Consider the following 26,692-nt stretch of genomic DNA (forward strand, 5'->3'; position numbering starts at 1 on the left):
TATAATTGCTCCCTATATATCCGGCTCTCATATGAATTTCAGTAATTTCGAAAACTGGTAGGCGCTATATATTTCTCGGCGGCCGGGAGAAAACTATATAAGATCGCAGAGAGCATCAGTTCTCAATTGTTTAGCTCAGTGTGAGTTCGGAGTATTGAGAGATTTTCTTAGGAGCTTCGCCTTTTTAGGTGCCCTTTTCATTGCTTATTGTTTAACATTCTTAGTAGTTTGAAGTGTTATTACCGATTGTGCTGTGTGATACTGAGAAGAAATGTAGGAGTAATTTTGTGGAAAATTGCAGAACTGTAAAGTATTCCTTTCCTAAAAATAAAATTTGCCAGTTTACAAATCTGTTTACTTGTGAGCCTGTAGGCATGCAACAATATTTTTGGCAGTTAATAGCAAGGAATGGAGCATTGGCCAGCTTATTTATTTTCTTGAAATCTTCTTAATCATATTTTTATTATTCTTGGCATGTTCTATTTTTCCATAATTATTGGTAGTACTCAAATATCGATTGTTTAATTTATTTTACGTTTATTTTTATTGAAAACAGCCGTTCTACAGCAATCTTTACATATTTCTTTCTATAGTAAAATTCTATTGTTCTGTCTACTAGCTTGACAAAGTATCATAAGATATAGAATAGTGTGAGCGAAACAAACATAATGAATACAGAAGAATATCTTTACCGATCATTAGAAATGTTTCATTTAGTAAATAGAACAGAGTAAAACATAAAATTGAATATAAATTGAAAATATTTCCATCTAGTGATTGTTTAATGCTACATTGTTTCACTTACGTCCAACGGAACGGGCTATTAGAAATTTTTTTAAATGAAAAACGTGCACAAAAGATGTAATGTGCAGTTTCTTACAAGTTTCTTAAATTTATGTCTTCGCTTCTAGTCAGACATAATTGGAAAACCCAACAATAATCTTCAGCCCGAAATTATTTATGATTAGTATTACGCTTGAAGAATTAAAGAAGATTCATGGCAGATAAAATGTCGAAGACAGGCAAAAGGTCATTATAAAAGCAAACTGCCTGTAATTGCCAACGCAGAAAGAACTGAAAGTTATTACAGGATGTAGCAGGACAAAATATATATATATATTTGCCCCAAAGTGACATTTACGCGAATTGCTTAGCGAGCAAAATAATGGTGGGTTTCAGCTTTAACATGAAAACGAAGCGATAAATGTAAAATAAAAGTAAAATAAAAGTTAAAAAGGGAAAAAAAAAGGATTGAAATATTATATAAGGGAAATCCTTAACAAATTGCTTTCGACAAAAGCAACCCGTAATTTTCCGAACGCCTGCAACTCATTCAGCCATCCATCAAAGCGCAGTAGGGGGCGTATCGAAAGGAAAATCTTCGTCGCCTATCACAAGTAAAGGCTGAAAAAATATCTTTAGAGTCTTCGCGTAATTGATGACGTAGCTCCAAAAAATAGACATGGCCGAGACCCGTTCATCCTTTACTTCCGGAAAAGTTGCCTAGCTACTGAACTGGTCACGTCAACAGCAAAGCTGAAGACATTACTCAGTTTTTTTAACTTTTGCTTGGACATTTTGCCATGAGCTCGAACAAGCGCGATTTTTAGCTTTCTTTGTCGTATGGGACTATCTTGCAAGCATTATATCAACCAAAAAGAGAGTATATATTATATATGAAATTACTGTTAAGATATGATATTAGTATTTCCCCATGTATTATCAAAGAAATAAATTCATCTAAATCTAAATTTCCTGTCTCATTCTTCGTATTCTAACTTATACTGGTAAGCTGATCAACTTACATTTTATAGTGTGAAACATGCAACCTGTCAAAATTTTAAACCGATGTATTTTAATAATGCTGTATATTTATATCTAAATAATGGCATATTAAACAGATGTATTTTAATAATGCTGTATATTTATATCTAAATAATGGCATATTAAACCGATGTATTTTAATAATGCTGTATATTTACATATAAATAAGGGGATATCCTGCGGATTCGAAGATAATTAACTAATAACTAAACTGGATAACCAGGATTAATTGTACTCAATACAATATCAGAAAATAAAAAATAATCTGAAAGATTTTTAGATTTTAACCCAAAAGGATTTATTAAACACCATTCTCTTCGCACTTATGGCATACGCAATTCAGTAGCAATTACTACTGTCTCCTTGTTCGTTTTGGTAGCATACAACCTGGACACTATGTAGAAGACGAAGTAGCGAGTTCGTGCTATGTCTTGAAGAATAAATACTGCAGAAGAAAGGTTTTAAATAATCTTTTTATTTAAACTAAATTAAAACAGATGCACGCATTTCTTATTCATATATCACCACCAGTTTTGGCTAACATAAATTTAACAGAAACTAAGAATGTAACAAATCTCTACATATTAATAAAAGAAAGAGTCTGTCTGTGTGTGTGTGTGTGTCTTTCGTTCGCACTGCGCGTAAGCTAATAGATTCACGGCTACGAAATTTAGTACAAAGGTGCATCTAGACAAAAGCCAGTGCACCTCGAAGCGATTTTTTCGAAATTCGAATTATATTTTTTTATTTTATGTTTTGTGACGAAATCGCGTCATTTTAGGACATAATGGGCTATAGGAAAGCGAGAATTTACTCTACACACTCCATTTTCACATCGTCATGAAACGTAGGCACTTAGCTATTTTACGAACTTAAAATAAATTTCGCGTTTCAATAAATCGATTCAATACGAATTTATTTAACAAAGGGAGCTTAACACCTTTTCAACGGGGTTTTTTCTAAAAAAGTTTATTTTTAAAAATGTACAATTTATTTTTCTTTGATTTTTGGACACCTTAAACTTTTATCCTTGCGACTGCTTTTACAAAAAGAATTTTGGAAAAATTATAATATTTTGTATTTTTAAAAAGATTTTTAAATGAAGCTTCCGAGTACACTTCTCACATCTCACATCTTTAAAAATGTGATTTTGGCAACAATTTTCCTGTCTTATTGTTGTTGATAGATTTTTGATGAAATCGCATCATTTTGAATAGTTTCATTGTTTTAGAAATATGGGTTTGGCAACAATTTTTCATCGTATTTCTTATGTCACTGTTTTTAAGAGATTGACATATTTCATTGTCATTTATATATATATATATATATATAATACACTTTTATTGTTTTTTTTTTTACATAACATTATATATATATATATATATATATATATATATATATATATATATATAATACACTTTTATTGTTTTTTTTTTTTTTTTTTTTTTTGGATAAAGTTGTTCTGCAGAGTAAAATTCTGCGCGGAATTGTATGTTTTTGGAGTTGCTTTCATGTTAGTATTTGCTTATTTCACTGTTTGTAAGATATTGATAAGTTTTGCATGATTTTTTTTCTTCAACGTAAAGTTGGTTAAATTTTTATTAGGATAATTAATATTTGTATTAAGAGATATAGCTTATTTCATTGTATTTTTTCTTGGAAATATAAGATAAAATATCATTAATTATCCTTTGCTTTTCAGAATTTTTTGGTTTTTGTATTATTTTATGTTATTTATTGCTCATTTCACTGTTTTTAAGATATTGAAAAGTTTTGAGTGATATTTCTAGGAAACAAAGTTCTTAACCTCCTTTATACCATTTCAGTTCTTAAGATTTTGCAAAGAGAAATTGGTTAATTTATTTATTAGGATAATTAATATTTGTATTAAGGGATATTGCTTATTTCATTGTAATTTTGTTATACGTAATAACTTTTTTTAAGAAGCTGTTCTGCAGAGTAAAATTCTACGCAGTTTTTAAATTTAACATTTGGTGTTCCCTTCAGCCATTTTTCCTGTACATTTAAAAGCCAGACGAAGGCTGGCAGCGAAGCTGCTAGTCCCTAATAAATTAAGATACCTAACGACTGGCTGCTTAGCTTAACTAATGCTGAATCGGCTGCACACAGCAAAGCTAAGCTGAGAAATATCGGTGTAAATTGAACGGTGTCTAGCACCGACTTTCAAACACGCAGCACATACACTCGGAACTAAGTCCGTTGCTACTCTCTTTGAACTCTTGAAAGATACTGCTTCTGAAGCACGTTTAGATTTGCATCTACGTCATAACAGATGTACATTCCGGCAGGAAATTGAAATCAGGAGGGAAAGGAAAGGAAAACTGAAAATAATTGATTAGAATAGATTAAATCTTCACAGACTACGTTATTCAAAATTTGGTGGCTTCGGATGCCGCTGTTTTTCACGCTGCAAGAAACATGTCCGCATTTATGTAGATTATTCCTTATATGGGAATACGTCATCGAGTAGCTGTAGATCCAAGCCGTAGGAGAAAGGACCTTTGGACTCTCGAGTGCTAGGACAGAGTGAACTGCGCAATCGTTCGGAGAAGGACGTTGGTAAGAGCGAGACGACGACGACAGCATGCAAAGACGTGTATATGTATAAGACGGTTAATTCTCTTCACTTGTATATAGTCTCATCTATTTCGCTATTCATATGTAATCACCTTGTAGTTTATAGCAGCTATTCGTGTTTCCATTAAACATTCGAGTTATTCATAAGTCCGATTCATCATTTCAAGCCCCTATACAGCCACCTAGGAAGTAAGTTTACAGACATCATATTCCTAGACAGTAAGTACCGATTCTACACTTATTCAATTTCTTTAAATATAATACAGGGAGATAATATTTGTTGGCAACAATTTCAAAAGTGATACGCCTTTTATTGTGATTCATCGCAAAATACCGTTTCGAGACTAATATCTCATTCGAGATTAATATGCCTTTTGGGCTAAAAAAGCTATAAATTACCCAGAGGAAAGCACACAAGTATTTAAAAATTTTCTTTATCAAACGAGGCATATCATAGATCATAATCCCTGATCAGAGAGCAAGCCTTTAAAAGCAAACCACTGAGAAAGATGGTCTTTAGCAGAACAGCAGGAGAGAATGAAAGAATACCTAAGGTAACTAACTGACAGCCTTGTAATATTTTGTTATTTAACAAATAACTATATTTCTTATTGAAGTGGCAACACCATATTTGTATGATATAACCATTGCTCAGCAACGGTTACATCTTCTGTTCATTTCAAGGAGAAATGTATGTCAGACGTCTGCCGTTTTAAAGCCAGATTTTGAAGCGGATCATTCAAAGGTTATCTTCTGTGTTTCTATAACTTACGTCCGAGCAAAGAATTGTCAAAACAGGATACTGCTGATCTTCGAAGATAAGATTAACTTTTGGTTTCCTAAAAAAGTGTTTATTGAATTTTAGTATTTAATTTCAGAATTATATTTAAATAGTAAAAGTTTCTGTGTAAAATAGCTGATACTAAAAATATTAGGGGTAATTTAATCTTGATATTTGTGGTAAAGAAGTATTTTAAAATTATTATTTAGGCTTTACTATTATTTGTTTTGAATTCTTTTCTTGATAATTGATATGTGTAAGCCATCCCGGCATTTATAAAAAAAAAAGAACTGCTAGCTGAGGTTTTGAATTTATTGCCAAGCAGGCGCGGGGAAAATAAGTAGTAACGTCAAACTGACGTAGTGTGATTTGATTATACTGCAGAATTGGCAAACGTCTTTTCTTAGTTCTCTCCATCCAGGCGTGTGGTAGATAGTAACGTCCTCCTCACGTATTACAGATTGTATATTGCAAAAATTGTATTGACAAACTGGCAAAAAATTGTTTTTGTTATCGCTAACCAGGCGTGGAGATAGATGGTAAAATCGTCAAACTGGACGTGTTTAAAATTCCATTGTATTGTCTAACTGGCAAAGGCGCTGACAAGCAGTGTATCAGTGTGACAAGGAAATCCATCTCGTCATTTTCTTCACACAACTGCGCAAACAATATAGAATTCAATGCTTTGCTCCAATTTGGTTTACTGCTTTTAGAACAAATTTCATATATTGATGCAATCTATCACTTCGATGTTTACCATATAAGTTTTGTCGAGAGATTGCACAGTGAATTACATACACATCAAGTGCATTTCATGGAGATAGGAAAGGGAGGAGGGGCCATTCCGCGCTAGAAGTGAAGCACTGCTTTGAAGCTTGGGTCACCAGACGGGGTGTTCTTTGTTTACATTCAGAAGCTCGCTTGACAAGATTCTGATAGTATTTCGACACACGACAGTTCCATAGAAATCGAAAAAGGGACACTCTAGCATGAAAGAAACATTCATAGTGTGATGGATAATAGCAATTTGTATAGTTTACTGACATTTACGCAAAAATCACATCTTGGTTATTTTTCGATAACTAACAACAGCGATTTTGATTATGAATTTGTTTTATAAAATTCTAAGCTGTTGCACTACAAAAATATAGATTTTAAGAAAATTGCTAAAAGAGATCTGCCAAAATTTATTTTCTAGAAGATTTGAAAAGTTTGAAACTTGATGGCTAAATGTAAATATAAAATTATGTATGTTAAAATATTTGTAATTAGGCACATAGGTCAGATTAAGTTTTTATTAAATAGAGTAACGCATGCAAGGGCTATCTGCCTAAAGAGAGAGATGCCATCGTGGAGGAATTTTGAAGAAAAACTGACCTTTGAGTGGGTATTAAAAATAATACTTATAATTTTCATTCAAATTATATTCATATATATTTTTTATGTAAAACTTTCGGGTATATGCTAAATTAGTGTAAATTACTTTACACGAAAAATATAGTGAATGCACAGAAATTAAAGATTTGCACATGCCGGAAATGATAAATGGGAAATATGTACGGGTATTTATGCATGTGCTTGCAAAAAGCATGTATCTGCCTTTGACAAAATACTTAAATATTCATTAAATTATTTATAAATGTATTTGAAATGAAGAATTTATTCACTTATAAACAACTGTGAAAGTACTGTGAAAAAATCTAACGATTAAATGTATCTAATTTACAATGATTATAAATGTTATCTAAATATATAATAACCTTAATATTGAATTGTAAACATAAATTGAAATCCTGTTGACAAATACGTTATAAAACTATTTAAGCAAGAGTTGTTCGTATTTGAAAGCAATCTGTTAAAAGGTATTGTAAAGCAAATGTTATAAGATGCGCACTTAAGAACGTAATAAAGAGTTTTGGAATATGTATTGTTGAAATGAAGGGTAAAAAAAAAAAAAATCTGATAAGTATAATTAAAAGAATTATTCCCTTTACATTTTATAATAACTCAGTTACAAGTTTTAAATAATACTTAAAAAAAAAAATAAAAAAAAATAATAATAAAAAAACTTATTTTATTCTCTTTCAGAAATGTTCAGAGAAAGTCAAATACTATTTAATACCTATTTAATTATTAGGAATTAGCGAAATACTTATTTGAAGTATTTCGCTAATTCCTAATAATTCTCTAATTTAAAATGAACCGAATAGAGCATTAATTATAAATTGACTTACATTTTTCGATTTAAAAGAAGCCAAAAAATCATGTCATATTTAAGAAAGTATTTTAGGAAGAAGCTCTATAAACAGAAAAGAAATAATGCATAATTTTAATATTAATAATACAATAAACTTTGATCTTAATTTTTGTACCTTAACCGAATAAAATCGAATTACCTTAATTTTTTTTTCTAATGTAATTAACGAAAACTTGTGAAAATATTTCATTCAAATTAAACCATTCTGAGAAAACTGTCCTGTGAAAAGTATAGCATTTAATTTCGTTCAGAATGAAATGTTGTTTAAAAATATGTTGTTTTCACATACTTAGGACTCTGAAGTGTTGTAGAAAAAGAAAATACATACATTTATATGTATATTTGCGACGTAATTACAAAATATTTACACCCGAACGCGTCAAATCCCATAGAACTCAATGGTAAATGACCCAATGTTTTGGTCACCACGTAGGGATCGCCGGTGCTTCAGAGCAGGGTACGGAGAAACTTGTTTAGGGCGACTCCTTCTTACTTCCTACCTCCATGGTGCATTTTAAGGGTTTTATAAAACTACGATAGCGTCCAAATCTGGCAGGTGCTACATCTACTGCTGTTGACAATATATTTGATAACGGGATCACTTTTTTCATGAAATAATCTCTCAGAAAATTGAATATAGATTTGCGTTTAATCTATGCTCTCAGAGTTTTCGCAAAGAGCGATTACTTCATGAATTTCTTCGTCCATGAAATAATGTACATATGCCAACAATACTGCTTCATTACCAGGTACCGTCCAGCTGCTTGGAGAATTGGGCCTTTGCAATTAATTGCACAAGAAGCTTTCAACATTGTCATTCGTTTAGCCAATGCGTTTTTGCACTATGTGTTATTGCTCTTCTGAGTATATTATAAGCAGGTTTGTGTAGAACAGTTTTTTAAACCTCTTTAATGGCTGCCAAAATTACTTCCTATAGTATGTGGCTTTCCAGACCTTTTAGAACTAGTGAGATATTGTAAGACACCTGCAAACCATCGTATTGTCTGTTTTTGACGTCGAAGCAAAGATACTGTCCACCGTATGTCTCATGTGAAGTTTTTCCTTCTGTGTTTGAAAGTATTTCGAACCTTTACCTATTTTATGAGGGTGATACTTTCTCATCTTCCAGCTCGGATGGATTCGTAAAGTCTTTGCTTTAAACTTTGTTGCACACAAGCCGCATGGGTGGACATTTGTCTGAACAAAGGATGTAAAGAAACGGAACTTGAAATAACCAACGTTTAACTGCCTAAGTTTAGTTTTAGATTCAGCCCTTTGAAGACCAAAGATAGTCTTTCATTAAAAACGCCCGAGACAGTCTTCCGACCCCAACTCCTTGAAACGGCAGAGATTGTGATGATGTTTTCCTCTCTCCTAAGGTATGCAGTAGCAGATACAGTCTCCCCGAATGCACTGTATCCATTTAATACAGAGTGTCCTAAAAGGGTAATGAAGCCTCTTTGTTAAGGTGTAGGAAGGATGTCATTTGAAAGCTTCACATTTCTTACTGCGTTAATGAACGGGGAAGTGAAGAAACGTTCGGGATGGGTAATGGACGGAGACGGTATTTTAAGCTTATAGGTTAGCGAAGGCTTCGGTTTTCTAAGGGTTGATATCTGTGTACAAACATTAAGATATTTAAATATAGTAAGGCATAGAAATTCAAAATTAATTCCCAGTGTGAAATCTAATTCTAATCTTCAGGGTGTTTTTAAGCGAGACATTATATTTACCAGGTTGTTGTACTCACTAAACAAAGTTGCTAAACATCCCACCTCATGCCCACCACAAAATATCTTGATCTGTTCAAAGGCGAAGGTAATTACTTACTCGATATGAAAGTGGGTTATAGTCGTTGTAATGCAAAATATTTTGCTGCTTTTTAAATAGGGATGCATGGTTCGCAACGAAACGTAAATAATTCGCAGAACTATACAGTATTATGTTTATACATTTATTTCAGAAATTACACACGGGATTGAATGCATGATCGGCATAAATGGTAATTCATAAGAAAAAGTTACATAATTTTCTCAAAGTTCACAGAAAATAACTTTAATTCACTTGTATGTACACCTTACACAAAACAAAGGACAGTTCTTTATCTCCCGTTCTATTGGGCCGATTGAGCTTGCGTTTTTCATGTCTCAAAAACGCGACTTAGGATAGATATTAGATTTACATACATTACTATTCTAACATAGGCAGTCTGACGCAAAATCGAAATTTTTCTCAAAGCACATGCCCATTTTTTCCATATTTCGAATATACGACTCAGGTTACGTCGGAGGAGTGCCAAGTTAAAAAAATAGCACAAGCAACTTTTAAAAAATTAGCTCTCAAAAGTTTCGCTCCTCAATTCAATTTGATATATATTTATTAATATCTCTTTTTTTATTACACTTATCCGATTCCTTCTTTCACAATTCGAAATTCAGGTTATATCAAAATAAAATTGCAGATATCTGAATAAAAATAAATCGTACTCTTCATATGAAATTACAATTTTTTCTAACCGTGAACGGGTATTTTTAACAAATTAGGAATGATATACGATATACTCTCTTCATATATGATGGTTTCATTTAAAGTAAATTGCTCTTAATAGATACATTTTTATTATTCCGATTCATTTTCCAAGGAAACGCAGTTTTTAATTCGAATGGTCGAACACTTGTTTCTTAATGCATTCTTCAGGCATGGTCAATACGCAACGGTAATTTAACTATCTCATTACGGACAGCATTGCAATAATGACAGCATTTGACTATAAGGAGCAACTTAATAATGCTCCTGAGAAAGTAGAAAACACAGTGTCGAATTTTATGGAGAGTATAAAGTGGGACGGAACAGAGGATCGGTCGTTTTTTACAACTGTATTTTAAATACTCCCATGCTGCGCAGACCTTACATACACTTACAAACATGCAAGTCTTATTTTGGATTCGAACCCGAACACAACGATACGACAGCCAGTATCGCCATTTTTTTATAAAGATCAGGGCGGCGATTACAATATCTACTTGCAGAAGGAAACATTTAATGTGAATGCCACATGCCTTCATTGTATGGTCTATTAAATTGTACAAATTCCTGCTGCATTTCGTTTAAATTTAATTTCTCGGATTATTCTAACATAATAAACCGATTCGTCAAGGCAAGTTGAAAACGATATCAAAAACCGCACATTTTAAAATCAAATAACCCGGTCAATTTTAGTCTCACGGTAATTAACTTTTTCTGTATTTTTATTTTTCATAAAGTGTATAAAATCTTTCCAAATATACATATAGGAACGGCAGACAGCATTAAAAATCAGGTTTCGTTACTTACCCAAAATTAATTTTGTTTTAAATTTGACATTGCCAAAACGTGAATATTTTCGCCATTTAAAACACTTCTGTATTTTTGCTTTGCACTTCATTTAAGCTTATTTTTTCGAATTATTCTAATTTATTTAACCTGTTCCTCAAGGCAAGTTGAAAATGAAATCAAAAATTGCGAATTTCGAAATTAAATATCGTGTAATTTGAAGTATATGACCACAACCAACGACTGCGAAAATAAAGGCCGGGTAAGGACTTTTAACTGAGTAAAGAGTAATTTTAACAGACATCGCAAAAAGCCGTTTTCAATCCATTTTAAATTCATTTAACAATCCGTTTTGGTAAAAAGAGCTCTTTACTCTGTTCGTACCTATAGATGTCATGCAAAATAATCGTCGGAATTGTTTTCTGAAACCATTCGATGGTCATAATGTACACTTCAAGATGAATTTAAGAAAGGTCAAAATTAATATTTCTGTTGAAATATGATACTCAAATCTTTTCGTGATTACAATGCTTCCATTTTACTTTACGAAGAAGTAAAAAGATTTTTTGAATGCATGTGCAAGTTAATTTTCACATAAGCAAATGCTATAAACAGGTATAAACAAATATCATTACTTTAATAATATAATTATTAGTATATCATAAAGATATACAAATATCATTACTTTAATAATAAATATTTATTAGTAGATCATATTATTTACCAGAGAATGTTAGTAATAATTTTTAAGATAGCTAATTAAGACTAATTTAATTAGGACGGAATTTTTCATTTCTTGAAACGCGAAAATGTTTATATGTTCTTCTAATGCAAGTCCATTTATATAAATTTAAGAAATGAAATAACATCATCGCATTGTGTATAATTGCAAGTGAGCAGAATAAAATAAGTAATTATCTTTAACTATATAATTATTTTAGTTATATTGTCATACATAATTTGAAAATAACAGCTACGTATTTTATGAACTCATTAATTTACTTTTGTCAGTCAAAGAAATTATTTAGTTTCATTATGTAACATTTAATTGGCACATTGAACGCGTGCTCTTAATATGCTTATAAATTATCACAGGATGTTATTTAAATAAGGGGCAATTTTCATAAAAGTTTTGCGAAGACAATATTTGTCTTCATTATCAAAGCAAATAAACGTATGTTTGCTGATATCTAACTTTCGTTAATTGCTGCGGAAGAGCAACAATGTTATGTGTAAATATATATCTGTTATTTATTAAACATAACAATGATCATATGTTTCTTGGAGTTATTTGAGATTATCTGAACTCCAGACATAGTTTACCGTATATTTAATATAATGGAACTAGCCTTAATGGATATATCTTAATAAATATCAGCAGAAAAGCGTTTTTCGGCATTACGCAAAATTTGAAATTACTTAATGTGCATAGTTGCTTTCAAGAAAGTACCATTGAGAACACTCTCGTCTAAATATATCATATTCTTAAACACTGTGAGACATTTAACTGCATATGACTTCTCGGAAACATTTCTTCAGAACCCCTTTCGCTAATCTCTTCCAACGCGTAACCCACCAAATCTACCCCTAAATATAAATTACGCTCCCAACTTTTCTGTAGTCCAATGTCTTCCCCCTTACCCCTTCTAGAATATAGTGGTTTTCTCTCACATTTGGAGCAAGAGTATGTCTAACGACTCTCTCCTTCGAGCTCACACACTCGGAAGACACAACTATGCAAATGAAGGAGAATTAAAACTGCAGAAACGACTTCAAATAAACTAACCGAATGGTCTCATTAAAATCTTAAGGCGCCGCCTCCTCTTAAGCTGTGGAGACAGACAGACGTTGGGTGCTCTCGAGCAAGAATCGTTATGTCGAGTTTTGTAAAGTCGCTTGTTATTTGAATTGCAGCAAAGAGGATTGCGTTCGGAATGACTTAATAGGACAGGATAAAGGGGAACATGGAATGATTAGTGTCATCGTGAAATGTTGGTTCAAACAACAGGGAAAATCAGCACGAGAGGACTTTAGTTAGGCTAACTTCCCAGGAAAATATTTTGCTACAGAAGATGCTACTGTATTTGGGAATTTCAAGAAAGATAAACAAGTATTTGCTTTGCAGTAAAGTTTAGTGTACTGTATCTTGATTATCATCTGTTTCGTTGTTACAGTTAAGTATTTAAAGCACAGTATCATTCAGCTAAAATTAAGTTTGAAGCCGGCTGTACATTTGAAGGCATGTACGGTTCTGCATTATTTGAAAGACCGAAACTACTAGATTCGTGAAGACTCTCAAAAGACTTATAGTCTTGTCTTATCTTTTGACTACAATAACCACAGACTTAAATAACCTATTTATCAATAAATCAACGTATAAGCTACATAAAATTCGGGAATATAACAGAAACACAATAAGTCAACGTATAGTTTGCATAAAATTCGAGAATAGTACACACAATCATTTTAAGCTAAACTACAAAATACAAACTAACAAGCGTCTAATAAGCCCTGGATCGGTCTAAGTGTTCATAAAGCAAACGCGACTTGCCGAAGCTAAATCAATTGAAGCGGAAAAGCAAGTATAACAGTGTGTCGGTCAACAAAAGCTACAAAATTCTAAAATATCAAACTCTGCGCTTATTTACAATTTACATTAAATTCTAGTGGGAACAGATAAAAATAGACGTTAAAACAGAGCCAAAATAATTACTTTCGGTTAATTAACATAAAATCTTATTAGATGTAAAACCAATGTATCCGTATATCATGTAAACATGTATGTATCAATTTAAACAATGTAATTATGTAATATCAATGTAAACATCGTATCATTGCGCAGAAACTAGAGTTCAAAATTTCTGTTTCTAGAAAAATACGTTTTTAGTGCTTGGCGCTTCGAAAAAATTCGAGTAGTGATTTCCGAAATTAGCTTATACCCTTATAAGTGGTTATAGAAGCTATTCTCACAGAGAGCGAAATACTGGATAAACAATGAGTGCTTGTGACTACCCTGGTCTTATACAAGCGCTCAGTGGTACGCGGTACTAAGTATCATGTGTGAAAGACGTTTCGATGAATTGATGGCAAGAGAAAAAAGCTGAGCAAGAATCTCAAATTGCATCACTGCTAAATCAAACTTAGTGAAACTATGTTGTTATCAAGGAGATATCGGTATTCCTATAATAGTTACACAGTTATTAATGACAGTTTAAAGCCACTGTTCAAAATGTTTTATGAGGTCTGCTTGTGTTGCTAAAGCCAGCTCTCAGAATATGTGATAATAGCTTTATAATAATTCTTATATAAATCAGCTAATGTATATCTCCCTTTTTTGACATGCTGTAAAATATCAAAAACAGCAAATGAAATGTATTTAGAAAAATAGCAAAATAGAGGGTGTTTTATTTTGAAATGGAACTAAAAGAAAACATACCTGTGAACGCTGCAATTAGTTTATTTTTATAGATCAAATTTGCAGTGAAACTATACTTATCCAAGTTCCTATGGATGTTCTACGTATATATGCCCCTCTGGTGGAGCGCCATTTACCTATGCGGTATTCCATTTCCTGCTACCCTCGTGTTAGAATATCTTTTCTTAGTGATTTAGGCACTTCAGTTATCCGTTGCTTCAATTGCTGTAAGTTCTGGGAAAATGGAAGCATGAACACTTCGTCTTCAACAATCTCCATAGGAAAAAACCAAAAGGGGGATCTCGGTGGCCACCAGAGCAATGGCATATGATTCGACCCAACACGCTCAATCCAGAGATGGTGTAGACTCTCATTTAGGTAATAGTTTACGTTTTGATGCCAATGTAATGGAACACAGTCTTGCTGCAGAATGAAGCAGGAAACCGCTTCCTCAAACTGAAGGAACAACTCTCATAGCATATCTCGGTAAATGTACTAGTAAACCGATTTTTACACGAAGAAAAAGGACAACTGTTGGAAACGGGCGAACCTTTGGAGAATCACGCCCATTACAACATGTGGATTTTCCATCGCTTCAAAACGCAAATTATGGCAATTAAATTTGCCGGAAAAGGAGCTTCATCCGTAAACACAAGTCTGTTCGCGAAGCCAATTTAGCTCCAACTTATCTTCCCAATCCTCATACAAATCTTTATGCAACGGTTTGTAGGAAAGTTTTAATGCTTGCACTAAATGAAAGTTGAACGTTCGGAGCATACTACACCATTAAATGAGGCACATTAAGTCTACAACTTGCACGACGCTTTGATTTTCTGCGACTACGTGAAACATTTCAGGAATTTTTCAGCCACTTCAGTTTTGGCTGCTGTTCGTCTTGGGCTAATTTTCTTACATAACCAACTCGTACCTTGAAATTACTTCACCCACTGTTCGATGTTGTGACGATTCTGTGGTTCATTACCAAATTTCGTGCGAAAATAACGATGAACGATAATGTTTTAGTGTATTCCAAAACACATTAGGCTTTCTCTTGCATGGATTGCGCCATTTTTATTAAAAGTGGCCCTAGCGGCGATTTTGTAACTGGAAGTCAGATAAAATTTGTATAATTGTACTTCCAGAATTAATTTTCTTCGGCTTAATAAATCATATATAGAATTTGTACTGTGTTATTCTTTTTGCCCTATTCGGTCTGAAACACCCTGTATATATATTTGTTTTTTCGGCATGGTGAGTTATTGCTTAAATTTATGATCCGTTTTTGCCATCAGATACTTTTTATGATCCTTCTATAATCTTTGAAGAGTTACTTTGAATTGTGCTATCATGTACTTACCTTTACTTACACTGGCAATTTTTGCCTTTGCAAGAAAACTAACGCTATCTTACATCACCAATTAAAACAATATAGATCACTGGCGACCGATGGGTCGATGGTAATAAGCCGACCATGCATTTTAAGTCACAGTCCAACATCACAGGTAGCCGTTGGTCAACAATGATTAACAGTTTGGTTATACATTAATTTTTATTAAAAATTTATTATTTTAATTAGGATTAATTTTTAAATGTTTAAATTCAAGTTAAAATTGTAATATTTATAATGCTTTAATGCATTTAACATGTTTAATTTACTATGCTCAATGCCGGTGATTTATAAATTGACCTCAGGTAACCCTCAAATAATGCGCCACCAGTGACCGACCTACAGGAAAACGACAACAATATGCTTCATTTAAATTTTAACTAAAAAATTATCTAAATTTACTACACAGCCATAAATTAGTGATCTTTTGATTGACATTCATTCGAAGTCTACTCAGTGCCGAATTTACGTATACGCTACACAAGCTATAGCTTAGTACTAAATATAGTATTAAAATTTAGTATAACAGACTTATAAATATCTTAAATAGCTTAGGGCCTTATCAAGTCTAAATACGGCTCTGAGTCCACTTATAAGTTGGTGGGCCAACAGTGTTGAAAGATACCGCTGTACTCCATTTAAATATAAAAGTGCATCTAAATGTATTACGTCACAGCACAGTTATCGTCACTGATCGTAAGTGCTCATCAGCTTGTTGATTACAGGGGACCAACCATAGACACGCTGAGCTTATTTTTCTTTAATAATCTACCTAAATGTATAATTTTAAATACAGGTAATTTATACTAGTTTTAAAATTTATAAGTTTTATTATAACTAAAAGTTTTTCCTAATAAAATATGTTTTGAATACCATACGTTATGTACTGGGTACAGAATTAGTCTTTCTCGAGGTATCTCATGTAGTATAAAATATGTTACATATAAACAACGTACATTCGAAATTAAATCAAATATTTACCAACTTCAAAATCGCACAGAATTACCATATCAAATATCATTCCAAATTTGTACTTCATAGAAAGACTAGTATTTCGAGTTATGTTTGAATAGTAGAGTCTGCAGTTTTGCTACTGCCTATGAGTCTACCTTTTATTCCACGACGGAAAAGAAAATTAGGCAAGAGGAATTGAATGACTCTGTGAGCTGACTCATGATTAATGAGCTTCAGATTTCTGTCATTCTATAGCGTATAATTTGAAGCTTTTTTTACTGCACTAATCACTTCAACCGACAAAGTTATAACTTGTTGATGTGAAGCAAATTAACCTACCTATATATCTTCTATTCAGAGATATTATTACAACGTTTGAAATAATATCTTCTATCCAGAGATTTTATTACGACGTTTGGAAAATTTGCTTCCCTAGTAGTGCTTAACTGTCGTATTCGCATATATCGCACTTTTTGTTTCGCCAGAAAGGAGATAAAATTCAGGCGTGCGGCTCATACACGAATGATTAAAAATAGAGCAGCGCATAGTTAACCATTGAGTATGAAATCCATTGTTGTTGGGTGAACATTTCACAGGACTGTACATGTTTGGGAGGGGTTGCAGGTCCAGATGACATGCTGGAGGCATTGGTACAGACGATGAAAATGATACTAATAACGCAGGCTACTACTTATAGCGGTAAGACAGCGATACGAATATGAGGCACTGAGCACGGAAACATATTCCTTTTGACTGATAACAAACGTTTTGCCTCTGCGTGTTAAGTATCGTTTTCATTTTAGCTGCTTTTAAACCTTCAGACGAAACAAATATTGTAGATGATAGACAGTCTACCCGCAGCTTATCATCGATTTTTTTTTAATTAGAATGTAAAGCTAAGGATGTGGCTTATTTACACAGGCATAGGATATTAACATAAGTTACAACACAAATGTAAAATTTAAACATAAATTTATTATCCATTTATAATGAGCTTTATAAAACTGGTTAATATGTTTTACTGGATACATAATAGGTTTGAATGAGTATAAAATATGTTTGACCTCAAAGATTAAAAAAACAAAAACACGTTTTTGCGCACAAAGCTTAAAAAACAATAACTAACTTTGCTGCTACGATTCTGATGTTGCATTAATAGTCGAATGTTCAATCCCACAAATACCCGAGCTTGTAACGAACGTAACTAACTTTTTAAACAACTTTCAGAGCATAGCTAACTTGTATCTCCTCAGTTACAGCAGGCAACACTTTGCATACAAGGTGGTTGTATTTAAGTTGCATCCACTTTACATGTAAGTATGTTATACAATAAAGTATAATTTTTTTTCAATTTTAGTTTGCTAAGTAAAATACAGTAAAGTATAATTTTTTAAAGTTTTATTTACTCTTTTTAATAAATCATCAAGATATAATCTGCTCTGACTTATATTTTATTTTACTGCATTCTTTATTTATTTTAATTCATTTAACTTATTTGGAACTTCCTTTTGGTCTATAATCCTCCAGACATAATTCAAAAACGAGGTTCTTTTGAAACATTTTCATCTATTTCTTGAAATCCGCCAAAGAAATTTTCAGCTATTTGTTTTATTGCATTATTTTATTATATTATTTTCATTGTACTGTTTCATAGAATTTAGTTTTATTCCAGTCTTTCGTATTTTATACCGTTAGATTGTTAACCAATAGAATTTTGATTTAATTGTTTAATAATTACATCTTGATTATTTAATTAATTTCGCAGCGTGATGCATGACTTTAATAATTTATAATCTTAATTTTCATATTTCTAAAATTTTTACGTGTCGCAGTACTTTTTAAACATTTTCTGAAACTTTCATTTGTCATTTGCTTCTTATATTTTTCTGAAAGGTTAAGCTTTCCACCCCGAACAATTGCATAGTTTTAATGGAATTGTCATTTTAAAGTTTAAGCCTCAGCCTCTGTTTCCTGCTTTCAATGTTCCTTGTTTCTGAGATTTTTCGGTCCGAGGTTCGAATCCAGCGAACAGGCTGGTTGCATGGACGTTTTCGTGGTTTCTGCCGTATATAACGTGAATACGAGCCAGTTTCCTTAGAAAGTCCTCCACGAAGGCGTCCCTCAGCTTAGGCTAATAACCCTCGAGGCTTTGCCCACAAGTCAAACCAAACCAAAACTAAGATATTTTAAAAATATGCTGGCTATTTGTCTATGCTCGTTCGTGCTCAGTTAGACTATCAAATTTCTTGGACTATAGTGCTTATAAAGTTTTTGTTACTTAAATTATATTCATAAATAACACTCCTGATGGCATTCAAGAAATTAAATGGAAGTTCATCGAACCCTCTCTATAAATCCCACGTTTTCAGATGATTTTGATCTTCCGTTATCTCGTTTTAATAGCAACGTATCTTTCTATAGGTATTCGATTCCGTTCCCATTTTAAGAATGTTATTTCAAAATCGATATTTATTTATGGTCTCAGAAATAAATAGCTGTTTTCAGAGATTTTTCGCGAGAATGCATTCACTGTATATGACGATGCAAAAGTCAAACCAAATGAAAGGGTTTATGAACCTAGATATTAAGCTAATATAGGCTTAAGCTCTTACTTTCAGTGATAATGGCATTAAAAATAACTGACATAATTAAGAACGGAAAGAACAGACTTTAGTAAAAAAATCTATCAGCATTAAAAATTACTGAAAAGGAATTTAAAAATATTTGATGCTAAAATTAATCATTTAGTCATACGAACATAATAAGAATTAGCTTATTGTAAAAGTATGAATAAAATTTCAAAATAATTTAATATTGCCAGCAAAGGAAACTGAGTTACGCATTTTTCGTTTTAGTGAATAAAATTTATAATACTTAAACAAATGTGTACTTAGTTCCTTTTTAATTATGAAATGTGACCTAAAATAAAAAATACCATAAACAATCGTCGTTATGACGAAAATTGACTGAAGATACTCTCATCTGCAGGAGGCTTACAGCACTAGCCATTGTAATGTTATCGTCGTTGTAATGATGTCGTTATAACAAATATCGATTGTTACTTCTAAAGCAAATGTATTTTTAAAAACGCTATGTTAGAAATATTTGTGTTGATTCATATACACACTGAGCTAACAATTTTTTGTAAAAGCAGTTGATTTAATATAAATGTCCATGTGAAATTTTTCAAAATTCTCGTTTTTATTTGATTTTAAATAAGAAGGCTTATTCTATCTGTAGAGTTATTAGGAATTCATTTGGGAGCAGGCAAGATGAAAAATGAGAAATCGCCTTCGCCGGCCACTACACCACGAAGGCTTGCTAGGAAGGCGGGAGAAATATCTTATATATCAATTTACAGACTTCTCACTTCCTCCGAAACTAGCCAGGGTGATGCGCAAGACATAACGGAATATTTCTAATTATCAAAAAGCAAGAAATTCTGTTAAACTGATTAAAATTTAAGAATATCTTTTGCAGAATCGTTTGATTAACGCAGCAATCACTTTAACTTCATTTACCAATTAAGGTTTAATGACTTGGAAAAAATTCATCAGTTTCATTACAGTATGAAGCCTGAATGGAAATGATTTTTCGCACTACAATACTCGTAAAACATTTAGTCATATACTGTAGAACAGAAAGCTTTGCAAGCAAATTTATAAAAGGAACCTAAAATGAGATCGCAATTCGAAATGCGTTTCCAAATTTGACAGTAAAACTAGTTTCTTAGTCTCAGTGCAAGTCAACGGAGAAGTTAAACATCAGGCTGATGTATCTGAATTTTGGATTGTTTGCATCAAAAAGTGCGCAACTAAAATGCTTAAAACTTTCTTCATCTGCATGCTGCTTTTTCAGAAAGTTTTATTTATCTACCTTCATGCAGATAATTTATGTATGCAATTAATGCAATTAAAATTAGCACACACGGAATTCTAAACTGCGTAGCAGTAGCTGGTATCTAATAACATTTAGAATACATACCTTATAATCGTTCACCCAATGGTTCGGCACACGTGATAATCTGGCCCACGTGCATCTGATATGAATGTCATTTGAGGATGCTATGAACATGCCATTCGGCAGTAATCGGAAGAGATCGGAATTTGCTTCACAGCCAGCATTACTACGGCTGAATATTACTTGTACATGTATGTAGCTAATTTCTATTCAATAACGCAAAAACGCAGCTAGTACTATGATTAACCTTTCTGAATTGCTGCATTCAGTCTCAAGGGCAATTTCTAACAATTATCTTTCTATCTTTCTTAGGGTGAAATTTGCCTAGTCGATCAACGATCTACTTTTGGCAAACCTCGCTGGTGTCAAAAGAAGTGAAAAATGGCGAGGAAGAAATTTAGCCGATGTTTTAACTAATATTAATAAAAAAATGCATCTACAGATATAAGTTAAATAACTATAAAATATGAAAGCTACCAGATTTTATATTACGCCCAAAGAGGCATTTTAGTAACGCTTTGTGTCTTAGCTTTATTTATTAAATATCACGTTCTTCGCACTTTAACCACATAAAATTCAATTCAAAAGCAATATCACGAAATATTTAAAAATAGCATATCTTTAGAATTTTCGATAGACAGACTCTCAAGCTGCAGATAAAAATTTTCTTTTCTGTGCAGTGTAGCCATTGCTCGCTTTGAAATCGTTGAGTTTGTTAATAAAAAATTCGTTAAAGTTTTACAAAATACAAAATAGATAATAACGAAAATTCGAAAAAAAAAATATTCGTTCTTTCAGTTGCCTATATTGGGGTGGAGGATAACGTTATTCAAAATCTGATGGTCGTTTTATTACAATGCGAGAAACATGGAGATTCTTCATTATTTAATTTCTTTAAATATGATACAATTCGATAATATTTGATGGCAACAATTTAAAAGGGATTCGCCGCTTATAGTGAAACGCCACAAAATGCCCTTTTGAGATTAATAACCCCTCTGGGCTACCGTCCTTTTGGGCTAATAACGAAGCATTAAATATACTTGAAAAAGTTATACAGCATAATAAACATAAAACAGTGGAGTAACATTGAATCCTCATATTCGTTTCAACGGTGTTTGGAGAATAAACAGGCATTTGAATTCTACAGTCGTTGAATAAACTTATTTTTCTTAAAGGTTATTTTTTATCGACGGACCAGCTTCACTGCTTCGTTTTTAATTATTTTATTTAGAAAAAGATCATTTACAAATATTTACAGTGAAGCAAAATACAATTTAATTGTGAACTTCGGTTACAAGTAATTGCTCACGTCAGACCGGTTAGATTTCTTCTTCAAGTCTGTTGCCTCAATCGTAGGAGGCGATAATTTGGCGAGATTTGTTGGCGTAAAATGCGCCAACATCCCGCCCGGCCTTGCTATGTTCACATGCAAGAACTTAACATAAATTTAATTATGAAATACCAGTATTAAAGTTTCAGTTATTCATGTAAACAATAAAATATGTATAGAAAAAAATAAAATAAGTAAACAAAACATGAATACAAAATTATTGAGAAAAATAATTTTCAATATAATTACTAACAACTGAGTAACATAATTCACAACTTGCTAAACTTCAATAGGCAATACAGCTATTTTATTAATTGTCCTTTTAAAGTCCCCTGTTTTGGTACGAACCTTTACAACACGGACTTTTCCATCAGAACCGTGGTACAATGATGTTATTCGCCCTAAAAGCCAATTGTTAATTGGCAGAAAATCTTCTTTAATCAAAACCATTTGGCCGATCATCAGATCATTTTTTTCAACCATCCATTTTGATCTAGATTGTAAAGTATTCAAGTAATCAGACTTCCATCTTTTCCAAATAAGTTGTATAGTTTTTGTAGTTTTTTGCCAACGACTTAAGCGGTTTTCCTTTAAATCCGTTAAAAACGGCTCAGAAATTGCTGTTATAGGTCGCCCTATCAAGAAATGACCTGGCGTCAGAACTTCGAAACTTTCTGAATTACTAGAAAGAGGAGTAAGCGGTCGCGAATTTAATATTCCTTCTATCTGAATGACAATCGTTTCGAATTCTTCGTAAGTGAAATGAAAATTGCCAATCGTACGTTTAAGATGGTACTTCACCGATTTTATCCCAGCTTCCCAAAGTCCACCGAAGTGAGGCGATTTGGGTGGAATAAAATTCCAATCTATATTTTCTTGCGAAAAATGATTAGCTAATTCTTTGTCTGGGAAATTAATGAGCTTATAAAATTTTTTCAATTTTGAATTCGCTCCAACAAAGTTAGTAGCATTGTCGGTATAAATTTTGAAACATTTGCCACGTCTACTTGTAAAACATTTAAGTGTTGCAATTAAAGCATCGGAAGTCAAATCTGTTAATGTCTCAAGATGGATGGCTTTTGTTGCGAAACATATAAAAATACAAATATACAATTTATTCAGAATACCTTTACGTTGATTTTTAAATTTCACTAAATAAGGGCCACATAAATCAATACCTGTAATAGAAAATGGAGCTGAAACATTAACTCTTTCACTAGGCAAATTACCCATAATTTGTGAAGAAAGAGTGGGCTTACATTTAAAGCACGTTACACATTGATGTACTGTTTTACGTGCGAGACTACGGCCACCTAAAGGCCAAAATTTCAAGCGCACTGCATTTAGCAGACCTTGTGGTCCAACATGAAATAATTTCCTATGTAAACTTTCAAAATAAATTTTACTTAATCTTGAACCCTTAGGTAAAATAGGAGGATGTCTTTGAGAATATGGCACTGAAGCACATTCTTCAGCCTTCCTCCTACACGTACTATTCCTTTGTCATCAAAAAACGGAAATAAATTCGAAATATTACTTGGCAGTTTCTTTCCTTCAAGGAGAACTCGTTGTTCATGCTTAATCAACACTTCTTCGGCTTCTCTTACCTCCTCCACTGACAGTGGTCCTGTGTTTTTTACCTTATTCCTGCAATTCAAAATAAACCTGAAAATATAAGACAAAACATGGTTAATTTTATAATAATTGTTTGAAAGTTCTAAGAGGTCGTCCACAATAAAATGTTGAGAGCTGTCATTTAGCAGGGCTGTCTCTTTACAAGTCTCATCTTCAAAAGGAATTTTCCTTTCTCGCCGCAAAGTTTCTTTTTCGACTTGTTCTATGGTTTCAATCTCAGGAATAAATGGTTGCAAGTTCTTGAAACTGTCAGGCTGCATCAAGAATTCTGGACCTGTCCACCATCTAGAATCTGTCATCAAGGAATCAGCATTCATTCCACGTGAGAGAAGATCGGCAGGATTTTCTTTACCTGCACAGTGATGCCAAGAGTTGGGATCTGTCAAGCTGGTGATTTCGTTCACTCGGTTTGCCACAAATTGCTTCCATCGGGTTTTTGCACCCTTTATCCAAAAACGTGCAATCTTGGAATCTGTCCAATGGTATTCAACAGAAGATCTTTTCAGATTCACGATTCTCTTTACCTTAGAACTAAGACGAGCTGCAACTAGAGCACCCAATAGTTCTAATCTTGGTAAGGTTACACCGTTTAATGGAGCCACACGACTTTTTGAAGTTAGGAGTTTCACCGATATTCCACTGAGTGTCTTCACCTTCAAATATATGGCAGCGCCATATGCCTTTTTACTTGCGTCGCAAAAACTGTGTATTTCAACAGTATCTTCCTTTGATGCAGAATCATTAACCAACCTAGGTATTTTCAAATTTTCTAAGTTATGAAGTTCAGCACACCACTTCTTCCATTCCTTTTCAATTTCCTTTGGTAAAGGTTCATCCCACTGAATTTTTTCATTCCAGAGATCTTGGATGAGGCATTTAACTCGAATGGTGAAAGGCGAAATTAATCCTAAAGGATCAAATATCTTCCCTATTGCTTGAAGTAAGAAGCGTTTCGTATTTTTGTCCATAGAAATAAATTCCAAAAGATTTTTAGTATCCATAGTTAAATAATCTTCGTGCGTCTTCCAAGAAAGTCCCAAGATTTTAGTTTGGTGTGCGCCCAAGCTGAGAGTAGCGTCTGCAGGATAGGTATCGAATTCTTCATTCTTCCATTGCTCCATTAATTCAGCATTATTGCTAATCCACCACTTCCTGAGGACCATTCCAGCCTCTTCCATAATTTTCTTAGCATTTTTAGATACTTCAAGTGCTTCTTCAAAATCCTCACTTCCAGAAATGAGATCATCTACATAAAAACACTGGTCTAAAATTTCAACTGTTTCGGGAAAATCTTCCTTGTATTTTTTAATATGATGTCTAATAGTAGCTGCTAACAGGAATGGGCTCGAACTGACCCCGAAATTTACTCGATTGAAACGGTAAATCTGTAAATTGGGCCTTTTATCAACACTTGGATCATCACTACTCCAAAGAAAACGAACTGCATCCTTATGTTCATCAGAGAGGCATATCTGCAGAAAAGCTTGTTTAACATCTGAACAAAATGCAATTTTGTTCAATCTGAAATTAATTAGTAAATCCAAAAGATTTGGATTTAAGTTAACCCCTGGCCACAAGCAGTCATTTAAAGAAAGTTCATTATTTTGATGACTGCCCGCATCAAAGACGATCCTAGTTTTCGACGTTAAACTACTTTCTTTCCGCACAGCCTGATGAGGCAAATAATATATAGGCTTGTTTAAAGCATTTTCTTTTGTATCAGGATTTACGATGCTAATTATGCCTTTTTTTAAATAATCACAAATAATTTCACGGTATTGTTGATGTAACTCAGGATCTAAATCTTCTCCACAAATTCTGAAAACGCTGCCGCGTCAAGGAATAATTATCAGATAATTCTTCATAATGTTTCCTAAAAGGTAGTTGTACTACATAACGTCCATTTTTAAATTCAACGGTGTCATTAAAAATTTTCATTGCCTGATCCTTTTCATGCAAAACTGGATCATCACGAATACCAAGTCCCTCTAAATCAAAGAAAAGTTTTAAAGTATTTTGAAGAGAGTCATTTTGCACAAGAAAACAATGTCCCTGATAAGAAGATTGCATTTCGTTAAGCTTCCCGCATGCGATCCATCCGAATTCAGACTCTTTAAACAATAAATCATCATTTATTTTATACGTATTATTTTTCAAAACCTTAAAAAATAAATCAGCACTTATAAGGGCATGTACCTCTGAAGCTTCATAAAATGATTTATCAGCTAAATTTAAAAATTGTGGAATTTCTACTTTCGAAATATCTAACGTAGTACACGGAGTTAGTCCTGTTATTTTATTTACAATCAAGAATTCAACTGGTTCATTAAAGGTACATTCTTCATTTGAAATAAATGTATTCACTTTCCATTTAATATTTTGAATTGATCCGTTAAGACCTGTAACAGGCATTTTAATTTTCTCCCTTTTTTTTCCTAAGCATTCACTTATTTTATCTGTAAGAACACATATATTAGATGCGCTGTCTAAAATCGCACGGATTTTTATTCTTCGATTATTGGCGTCACGGACATAAATCTCTGCAGTAGAAAAAAGTACACTTTTTCTTTTTTGTTTATTCTTGTTACTTAAAACACTCAACGCTTTCAATTCTGAGTCATCTTTTCCAGCGGCGGCATCGAGCTCACTTTTGTTTTGTCTAAGTGGCGTCACCGAGCGACAAGGAGTCTTCGAATGACCTTCATTATCCATGCATATTAATTTATTGTGTTTTTCCCCGCAAGCGCATTTAAATTTCGAGAGACACTGACTTTTCTTATGATTTTGCCTTAGACATAATTCGCAGAGTTTATGTGAACGAATTAATTTTAATCTTTCATGAACACTTAACTTTAAGAATGTATCGCAAAGGAAAATAGGATGAAGACTTCTACACACAACACAGTTTTTACTTTTATTTTCATTTGTCAAAAGAACCTTCGATTTATGGGAAGGAGTGGAATTCTTGTTTATATTAACCCTACTTCCGGGTGTAATATTTCTATTTATAGATAACAAAACTGATTCACGCTGTTCCAAAAATCTAATAAACTCGTCAAATGTTGGAACTACTTTCGATTTGTGAGATAATTCAAAATTTTTTCTAGATTCTTTATCTAGTTTTTGAAGAAGAATATTTATTAGAAAAACATCACATAACTTGTTCTGTTCATATTTTAATACATTCAAAGCGCGTAAATTCTTTTGTATACAATCAACCATACTTCTGATATCTT

General features: G+C 32.8%; 1 long non-coding RNA gene across 1 annotated transcript in view; it reads left to right on the forward strand.

The window, feature by feature from the left end:
• The first annotated feature begins 4,244 nt into the window (after positions 1–4,244).
• The window catches only part of LOC146996904 (uncharacterized), a 43,377-nt gene continuing 20,929 nt past the window's right edge, over positions 4,245–26,692 (forward strand). Inside the window, exon 1 of the long non-coding RNA XR_015041502.1 lies at positions 4,245–4,641. This is a non-coding gene — a long non-coding RNA (uncharacterized LOC146996904). The remainder of the gene's footprint in view (positions 4,642–26,692) is intronic.

Source organism: Stegodyphus dumicola, chromosome 6, assembly GCF_044657685.1.
Source record: "Stegodyphus dumicola isolate Sdum_Otavi_A_Nest chromosome 6, ASM4465768v1".
NCBI lineage: Eukaryota > Metazoa > Arthropoda > Arachnida > Araneae > Eresidae > Stegodyphus > Stegodyphus dumicola.